This window comes from Meles meles, chromosome 7 (assembly GCF_922984935.1).
Source record: "Meles meles chromosome 7, mMelMel3.1 paternal haplotype, whole genome shotgun sequence".
Taxonomy (NCBI): Eukaryota; Metazoa; Chordata; class Mammalia; order Carnivora; family Mustelidae; genus Meles; species Meles meles.
The window spans coordinates 77,897,299-77,907,761 of NC_060072.1; positions in this window are offsets into that span (position 1 = coordinate 77,897,299).

Consider the following 10,463-nt stretch of genomic DNA (forward strand, 5'->3'; position numbering starts at 1 on the left):
TGGAAATAGTGCCTAGTACATTTATATAAAAAAATTAGTAATCATTTGTGGATTGACCTTACCTATGTGAAAGACACTGAAGTAATTTATGTACACTACCTCAATTAATCCTCACAACAGTATTAATGAAGATTATCCCCATTTTATAGATAAGGAGATTGAACTTTAAATTGGTGAAGTGACTTTCCCAGGTCATCCAGTCTGTAATAGAGACAAGATTCAAATCAAATATCTAACTCTAAAGCCCATGCTTTAATAACTGTGCTTTACCTCATTTTGATGTTAACGTAGGTTTCTAGTTGTTGACCATCAACTTTGCCCTTTATTTGGTTTGCAGTTTAGCCTTGCCTTCTCCAGAATTGATGTCCTATTTGCCTCTGATTTGTATGTTGCTACATTCTATCCTATTGTGCGTGTTTGGAGGTGGATGGAAAGAATCTACCACTTAAAAATGTAATTATGCACACACCAAAAAGTCAGAACCAAGACCCAGTTCAGTAATATGGAGAATAACTTTTTTTAATAGAAAATATGTAAAACCCAATATTCACTGGGTGCTATCGAACTATTTCCATGCTTGAAAAAATAAGACCTGTAAGAATGAATTGGTAAGACTAATAGCAGTTCTTTCTGATGTTAGAGTTTAGTTTTAGAATTAGACATTTTAAGCCTTGCTCATATACCAGTACTTTTTTTTGTTTTCTTGTTACGGTGAAATCATTTGCTCACATTACAAAGTCTATTTTTCTGTTGCATATTGGCATAATAGTTTGCTCTTTTGGCTGCTATTGGTCATTGGGTTTTCAGCCAGATTATTTTGTTCTCAATAATACTTTTGATGTCATTGAACATGTTATATATGAACCATATTTTCCTCTTATTTGCAGTCTTAAGGATTTTTATTGTAATGTTATTTATGAGTTAGAGAAAAGGTGAAATATAAAAATTGAGAGTGATTAACAAGGTAGACCAAAAGAGCATTTAGCAACATTTGAAAAATCAAAGTACAATGGAGTACAAAGATATCTTTTTCCTATCATAAGTTAATGGCAGTTGACTCTTGAACGACACAGGTGTTTAGTGGTACCAATCCTCATGTAGTCAAAAAGCCACATATAACTTTTGACTCCCCTAAAAACTTAATTGCTAATAGCCTACCTTTGACTGGTAGCCTTGGGGATAGCATGAAGAGCCAATTTACACATTTTTTATGTTATATGAATTATATATTGTATTCTTTTTTTTTATTTTTTTTTTATTTTTTATTTTTTTAAAGATTTTATTTATTTATTTGACAGAGAGAAATCACAAGTAGGCAGAGAGGCAGGCAGAGAGAGTGAGAGGGAAGCAGGCTCCCTGCTGAGCAGAGAGCCCGATGCGGGACTCGATCCCAGGACCCCGAGATCATGACCTGAGCCGAAGGCAGTGGCTTAAACCACTGAGCCACCCAGGCACCCTATATATTGTATTCTTAAGTAACCTAAAGAAAAAAATATTATTAAGAAAATCATAAGGGGGGGCGCCTGGGTGGCTCAGTGGTTTAAGTCTCTGCCTTCGGCTCAGGTCATGGTCTCAGGGTCCTGGGATCGAGCCCCGCATCAGGCTCTCTGCTCAGTGGGGAGCCTGTTTCTCCCTCTCTCTCTCTGCCTGCTTCTCTGCCTACTTGTGACCTCTCTCTCTGTCAAATAAATAAATAAAATATTAAAAAAAAGAAAATCACAAGGAAGAGGAAAATACATTAATAGCACTATAGAAAATCCAAGTATAGTGAATCCCTGCAGTTCAAATCTATGTTGTTCAAGGGTCAACTGCATGCTGAAACTTAATTATGTTTGATATTAGGTAATTATAATCTTTGTATTCTGTCTTTAATAGTTGATAATGGGGCAATCCTTTATTATATATAAGATCAGATCCAGGGATCATGATTTCCCACATCTCTTTTTACTTGGAAATAACTTACCTGACTTTATATGATACGACTCCCCCCACCAATTGCTAAGTGGCATTTTCCAAATTACTTCATAATGGCTCTAAGTAATGACTTCTTTGTTCAATACCCATGAAGGCAACATATTTCAGTTTATTTCTTAATCTAGAAATCTTTTCTGAATTTCACTGTAATATGTAGACATTTTTGCTATGTTGTATACAATGCATAGAATAAAGTGTATCTTACAATAGGTACTTATTAAATTTTTGTTGAAGGAATGAGACTTTTTTTGAGTAGATTTGGTTGCTCTGCAGTCACTGGAATGGCAGAAATGGGGTTATTTTTAAGATATTCAAGACTTGTTTTTATTTACCATTTCATCTGGCTTGAACAGGAATTCAATGAATTCAGTGAAGCTCTGTAGAGTTTCATAAGCCATCTAACATTCAAGGCCTCACATAGACAAAAGTTCCTTCTTTGCTATCACACCAAGCCTTCTTCCTTCTCATCTTATTACAATTAATAGCAATAACCAATATATATTCTACACAGCATATATCATCTTAGGCTAATCACCCCAAAATATTATTGAATGAAGTGAGCATTTGTAGCCTAAGAGAGAAAATATGAGTTCTCCAAATTCTGTTGTATTAGAACCCATAAGTAGCAGAAAGAATCTAGATTTGTTTATTTAAAGCTAACATTCTATTAAACTGTAACAGATCTATTATTAAATGTTCTTTAGGGATATTAACCTTTATGTTTTTATAGCATTAAATTAAAAGATGACTATTATAAATGAAATGGCTGATGAAATAATGATGTTGAACTGAGACCCAGAGTTGCAGAGCTCTTTACAACTAACTGTGGGGTTGGGGTAGGGGTGCTATGGCAGAATCACTATAACAAGTTGTATTTATAGCTATAAGGTCATATTTATCTTTTTTTCTCCTTTGCAATGTGTTGATGTCAGTGTTTACAACCTGTTCCATACAACATTTCCAGACAGCTAGTGAAGTTTCAAATGTCATTGGGATGGCTACACATACTTTTGAACATGCAACGTTAACACATTAGAAAATCCTACAGGGTAAAGGACATGTATATATGTGTTCCAGAATTCTTAATCTGTAAGTCCTCCTTTTGCTTTTCCTATAAAAAGGTGGTTAAGAATTATTTTTAGAGAAACTAAATATGTGCAAAAACCTAGAGGTTATGGGAGATACAAATTAATTGAGATAGGCCCTTTCTCAGTGAGTTTTTAATTTAATAAAGGATTAATTCCTTTATGCATTCATGTGTACTCAGTGTAGGCACTATGAAAGCAATATCCATGTATTAGAAGAGAACAAGATAGATTGATTCCCTAGTCACATAAAACTCATAGTTTAGTAGGAGCTATCATAAAGAGAATATAGAATATCATGATTAAATTATTTATAGAAATAGAGTTAAAATATGTCACTTTTGACTAGGATGCTCATGTAAGTCTTTCTGGAAGGTATACTTACAAATATTTTAAGTCAGTGTGAAATAAATGCTAAGTCTACATTTTTAGGCAGAATGGATATAGGAGGGGTAGAAAACAAATGTAATACTGAAGATGGCAAAAATGGTCATGATTCTCTACCGCTTTCTATATTCACAACTGATACATTATGATATTGCATGTTCTTCAGTTAAGAGGAATCTATTTCTCTGTCCCTGAAATTTGGGTAGGTGTCAGAAGTTGATTTTGCCTATAAAATCTAGCAGATGTGACTTTGTGTCAGTTCTGAGCCTAGACCTCAAGAGGGGTTGCATATTGATGCTTTCTTAAAAGGATGCTCAGCTGTGTTGGAAAATTCTGGGCAAGCCAGCTGAAGGATGAGAGACCACATAGAAGAGAGTTGAGCCATCCCAGCTGAGGCCCTCTTGGACAGCTATCACCCCACCCACCCAGTAGCTGACCTTATGCATTAGTGAGTTCAGCAATAACCCAGGAACTACCCATCTGTGCACAGTCTGAATTGTCAGCCCACCAAATTGTGAGCTAAATAAATACTTGTGGATTTGAAGCCCCTGCATTTTTTTTTTTTTTAAACTTTTTTTTTTTTTTTTTTCAAAGATTTATTTATTTATTTTTTTTTGACAGATAGAGATTACAAGTAGGCAGAGAGGCAGGCAGAGAGAGAGAGAGAGGAGGAAGCAGGCTCCCAGCCAAGCAGAGAGCCCGATGCGGGGCTTGATCCCAGGACCCTGGGATCATGACCTGAGCCGAATGCAGAGGCTTTTAACCAGCTGAGCCACCCAGGCGCCCCTGCATTTTTTTTTTTAACATAGCAACAATTAGCTGTTGTAGCATAGTTAATAAGTACAAGTGCATGTAGGGAAGATGTTTTAATTTCCAAGCTCTGAATACCATTTGTATAGTATGCATACTTTTGGAAACTTTTTTAGCAAGCCAGTTTTATTTCTTGTGAATTCCTATGGTAGATTTCTTTTGGCACACATGGAGTTTGGATTTACAATATGTATGGATTATGTTGCTTTCCAAAAAGTTTGTATCACATTAATAAGAAATAGGTATCCATTTTCACTAAAACAGCATGTTGTAATTTTTTAATGTCTTTGTATGTTTTGATTTTGGGGGTCCACTTATGCTAAGTAAAAGTGATATTAAGGTTTTCTTCAGTTTACATCTTGGTATCACTTATAGGGTAATTTGTGATCAGAAATATGAATCACCAGAGGAAATCAGTGAGGCCCTTGCTTTCCTATATATATATATTTTTTTTTTAAAGATTTTATTTATTTATTTGACAGAGAGAGATCACAAGTAGGCAGAGAGGCAGGCAGAGAGAGAGAGAGAGGGAAGCAGGCTCCCTGCTGAGCAGAGAGCCCGACGCGGGACTCGATCCCAGGACCCCGAGATCATGACCTCAGCCGAAGGCAGCGGCTTAACCCACTGAGCCACCCAGGTGCCCCTTGCTTTCCTATATTTAATAATATAGTGAGGTAGAAAGAATGTGAGATTTGGAGTCCGAGCAAATATATTTGCTCAGAAAATGTAATTTTTAGAAGATTATATTTTCTCAACTTTTTTCTTGCTTCCCCAAAACTAAGAGATAGTGTTTAAAAATTCAGCTATTTTTTATAATGAAATGAAAGTTAGATGTGTTTTCTGAATAAACTATTTTTAAATCTAGCTTATCCTGAGTTTGACTAGTCATTTCATGAACAAAAGTATTCCTTTAAATTCTTAAATGGATATTTAATTTATAGAAAGGATTTCAGGTTTTCTTAAGATTTCCGTATTTATCTCTGGAAAAAATATTTTCTTATGCCTTTAGAATTTTTATTAAATTTAATCTTATTCTGCATTCTAAATGGACTTTGAACTTCCCCATGGGTTGATGTCCTTCCCTTTTTAAAACTAGCTTACATAGGACCTACCATAATCCTGGGGACAGCCAAGCATATCGGTAGACTTCAGGTAGGCTGGTCATCATCTTACTAGGGAATATGAGGAGAATCAGCATTACTGAGACTAGAATTTTATTACATGATTATTTTAACAGGGCTTGGGATACAGTACAATGATTACTTTATAGATTATAGTGTTTTCTTTTTCTATTTTTAAGATTTTATTTATTAGAGAGAATGTGGGGAGGAGGGAGCAGAGGGAAAAGGACAAGCAGACTCTGCACTGAGCATAGCCTGCGGTGGGGCTTGATCCCATGACCCGGAGAGCATGGCCTAAGCTGAAATCAAGAGTCGGACAACCAACTGAACCACCCAGCTGCCCCTAATGTTTTCTGATTTGAGCTAGCTTGATGGCTTTTTTAAAAGGATAATAAAATAATTTGTTAATTTAATTAATAGTTTAATTTATTTATATACAGTGCATATTCTATAATTGCTTATTGATGATAGCAAGGTTATATTACCATAAACTATTTTTGAGACATGCCATATTGCTTTTTAAAATTTTCCTTCAAAAAAAATTTTTCTTTAAGATTTTATTTATTTATTTGACAGAGAGAGGTCACAAGTAGGCAGAGAGGCAGGCAGAAAGAGAAGGGGAAGCAGGCTCCCTGTCAAGCAGAGAGCCTGATGTGGGGCTCAATCCCAGGACCCTGAGATCATGACCTGAGCCGAAGGCAGAGGCTTTAACCCACTGAGCCACCCAGGCACCCCTACTTCAAAAAATTTTTATTCCAGTATAGTTAACATACAGTATTAATTAGTTTCAGGAATAAAATATAGATAATTCAATAATTTTATACATTACTGTATGCTCATCAAGGCAAACATACACTTAATTCCCTTTGCCTACGTCACCTTCCCCTCATTCCCCACCTCCCCTCTGGTAACTTATCAGTTTGTTCTCTATAGTTAAGACTTTTTTTTTGGTTTGTCTTGATGTTGTTTATTTCTTAAATTCCATGTATGAGAGAAATAATATGGTATTTGTTTTTTTTCTGACTAACTTACTGCACTTAGTATTATACCCTTTAAGTCCATCCAAGTTGTTGGCAAATGGCAAGATTTCATTCTTTTTTAATGGCTGAATAATATTCCATTATATGTATATATCACTTCTTCATTCATCTATGAATATTTGGGACACTTGGGCTGCTTCCAAAATTTGGCTATTATAAATAATGCAGTGAATATAAGGTTGTATATATCTTTTTGAATTAGTGTTTTGTATTTTTGTATTTTTTGGGTAAGTACCTAGTAGTGCAATAACTAGATCATATGATAATTCTATTTTTGGTTTTTTGGAGGAACTTCCATACTTTTTTCCACAATGGCCACACCAATTTGCATTCCTACCCACAGGGCATGAGGATTCTTCTTCTTTTTTTTTTTTTTTTTTGTAATTTTTAAATTTTTTATTAACATATAATGTATTATTTGCCCCAGGGGTACAGGTCTGTGAATCGGCAGGTTTACACACTTCACAGCACTCACCATTGCACATACCTTCCCCCATGTCCATAATCCAACCACCCTCTCCCTACCCCCAATATTCTTCTAATCCATGAGTGTGGAATTATCTTTCCATATGTTTGTATTGTCTTCAGTTTCTTTCATCAGGGTTCTATAGTTTTCAGAGTATAGGTCTGTCATCTCTTTGGTTAAGTTTACTCCTAGGTATTTTATTATTTTTGGTGCAACTGTAAGTGGAATTGTTTTTTTCATTTTTCTTTCTGCTGCTTCATTATTAGTGTATAGAAATGCAATAGACTGGGACACCTGGGTGGCTCAGTCAGTTAAGTGTCTGCTTTTGGCTCAGGTCATGATCTCAGGGTCCTGGGATTGAGTCCTGCATTAGGCTCCTTGCTTAGCAGGAGTCTGCTTCTCCCTCTCCCTCCGCCACTCACACACTCTCTCTCTCTGACAAAAAAATAAAATAATTGATTTTATTTTTATTTTTATATATATATTTATTTTATATTATGTTTATATATATTTATATATTTATTTATTAAATAACATTGATTTTATTTATTCGAGAGAGAGCATGCACACACATAAGCAGGGGGAGCAGGAGACAGAGGAGGAAGCAGGCTCCCCACTGAGCAAGGAGCCAGATGTGGGACTTGATCCCAGGATCCTGGGATCATGACCTAAGCCAAAAGCAGATGCTTAATTGACTGAGCCACCCAGGTATCCCTAAATAAAATCTTGACAAGAAAAAGAAAAAAGAAATGTGACAGATACCTGTATATTGATTTTGTGTCCTGTAACCTTACTTAATACATGTGTAACTTCTAGTAGTTTTGGGGGGGAGTTTTTAGGTTTTTATATACAATATCACATCTGCAAATAGTGAAATTTTATTTCTGCCTTACCAGTTTGGATGCCTTTTATTCCCTTTCTTTGTCTGATTGCTGTGGCTAGGACTTCCAGTATTATGTTGAATAAAAGTGGTAAGAGTGGACGGTCTTATCTTCTTCCTGACCTAGGGGAAAAGCTCTCTTTTTCAGCATTGGGGGTGATGTTAGTTGAGGGTTTTTCATATATGGCCTTTATTATGTTGAGATATAGTTCCCTCTAAACCTCCTTCGTTGGAGGGTTTTTATCCTGAATGAATGCGGTACTTAATCAAATGCTTTTTCTGCATCTTAAAATGATCCTATGGTTTTTATTCTTTCACTTGTTGATGTGATTTATCATGTTGATTAATTTATAAATATTAAACCACCTTACATCCCAAGAATAAACCCCACTTGATTGTGAATTTTTTTAACATATTGTTGGATTCAGTTTGCTAATATTTCGCTGATTTTTGCATTTATGTTCAGAGATACTGGTCTGTAGGGTTGTTTTTTTTTTTTTTTTTTTTGTAGTGTCTTTATCTGGTTTCGATATTAAGGTAATGCTGGCCTCATAGAATGAATTTGGAAGCTTTCCTTCCTCTTCTGTTTTTTTGGAATTGTTTGAGAAGAACAGATACTAACTTTTATTTAAATATTTGGGAGAGTTGGCCTGTGAAGCCATCTGGTCCTGAACTTTGGTTTGTTGGCAGTTTTTTGATTACTGATTCAGTTTTATTGATGGTAATTGGTCTGTTCAAAATTTCTCTTTATTCCTAATTTAATTTGGGGAGGTTGTATGTTTCTAAGAATTTATCCATTTTTTTCTAGGTTACTCAGTTTGTTGGCATACAATTTTTCAGAATATTTTGTTATAATCCTTTGTATTTCTGTGGTGTTGGTTGTTATTTGTCCTCTTTCATTTCTGAATTTGTTTATTTGCAACTTGTTTTTCTCTTTTTTTTGATGAGTCTGGCTACAGGTTTGTCAGTGTTTTTGATCTTTTCAAAGAAGCAGCTCCAGGTTTCACTGATCTGTTTTATTGTTTTTTAAGTATTTTATTTCTGCTCTAATCTTTATTATTGCCTTCTGTCTACAGTTTTGGGTTTTGTTTGTTCTTTGTTTTCTAACTCCTTTAAGTATATGGTTAGATTCTTGGAGGTTTTTCTTCTTGAAGTAGGCCTGTATTGCTATAAACTTCCTTCATAGAATAGCTTTTGCTGCATCCCAAGGATTTTGGACTATTGTTTTTTCATTTTCATTTGTCACCATATATTTTTAATTTTCTCTTTGATTTTTTGGTTAACCCATTCATTGTTTAGTAACATGTTATTTAACCTCCATGATTTTTTGTTGTGGTTGATATTTTTTTCTAGTTGCTGTGGTTAGATAAGATGCAAGGTCTGACTTCGATCTCTTTGAATTTGTAGAGATTTTATTTATGGCCTAACATGGGATCTCTTGAGAATATTCCATATGCATTTGAAAAGAATATATATTCTGTTCTAGGATACAATGTTCTGAATATATGTTAGATACATCTGTTCCAGTGTGTCATTCAAAACCACTGTTTCCTTACACTGTTTCATTCCATTTGGATGATCTTTCCAGTGATGTAAGTAGGGTGTTAAAGTCCCCACCTATTATTGTATTAGTATAGGTTACTTCCTTTGTGTTTGTTATTAATTGGTTCATGTATTTGGGTGCTCTGATATTTGATGCATAAATATTTACAATTGTTATATCTTACTGTTGGACTATCCCTGCCCATCTTTGTGTCTTTTTGTTATAGTCTATGGTTTAAAGTCTTCTTTACCTGATATAAGTATTGCTACTTGGGCCTTTTCCCACATCTGTTTGCATTTATATGCATCTCCATCTCTTTACTTTAAATCTGCATGTGTCTGTAGGTCTTGAAGGAGCCTGCTGTAGGCAGCATAGATGGGTCTTGCTCTTTTATCCATTGTCACCCCATGTCTTTTGATTGGAGTGTTTTTATTCTTTTAGCACTTTGAATATATCATGCTACTGCCAGTGAAGTTTCTGCTGAAGTATTAGCTGATAACCTTATGGGATTTCCCTTGCAAGCAATGATTTTCTCTTGCTGCTTTTAAAATTCTTTATCACGACTTTTTACCATTTTAATTACTGTGTGTCTTGGTGTGGACCTCCGTGGGTTGATTTTGTTGGGAAGTCTGTGCCTCCTGGATCTGGATTTCTGTTTCCTTCCCCAGATTTGGGAAGTTTTCAGCTATTTCTTCAAATAAATTTTCTGCCCCTTTGCTCTCTTTTCTCTTTCTGAGGTCCCTATAATGAGAATGTTAACACAATAAGCCTGACGCTTGATCATAAAAACATCATCTGTTTTTATTTTGTATCGTTTTTTTCCCTCTCTCATCTGTTCAGTTTGGTAGCTTTCATTAGTCTGCCTCCAAATCACTGATCTGTTTTTCTGCTTCTTTTAGTCTGTTCTCTTTAGTGTATTTTTTTAATTTCCGTTATTGATTTCTTCATCTCCAATGGTTTTTTTTGTTTGTTTGTTTTCTGTCTTGTAAAGAGTCTCACTGAGGTTCTCCGCTCGTCTCAAGTCCAGTGAGTATTCTTATGATTATTATTTTAAATTTTCTATATTATTTACCTGTATTTTGCTCAGGTTTCTTGCTGTGGTTTTGTCCTGTTCTGTCATTTGGGGCATATTCCTCTGTCTCATTTTATCTGAGTAT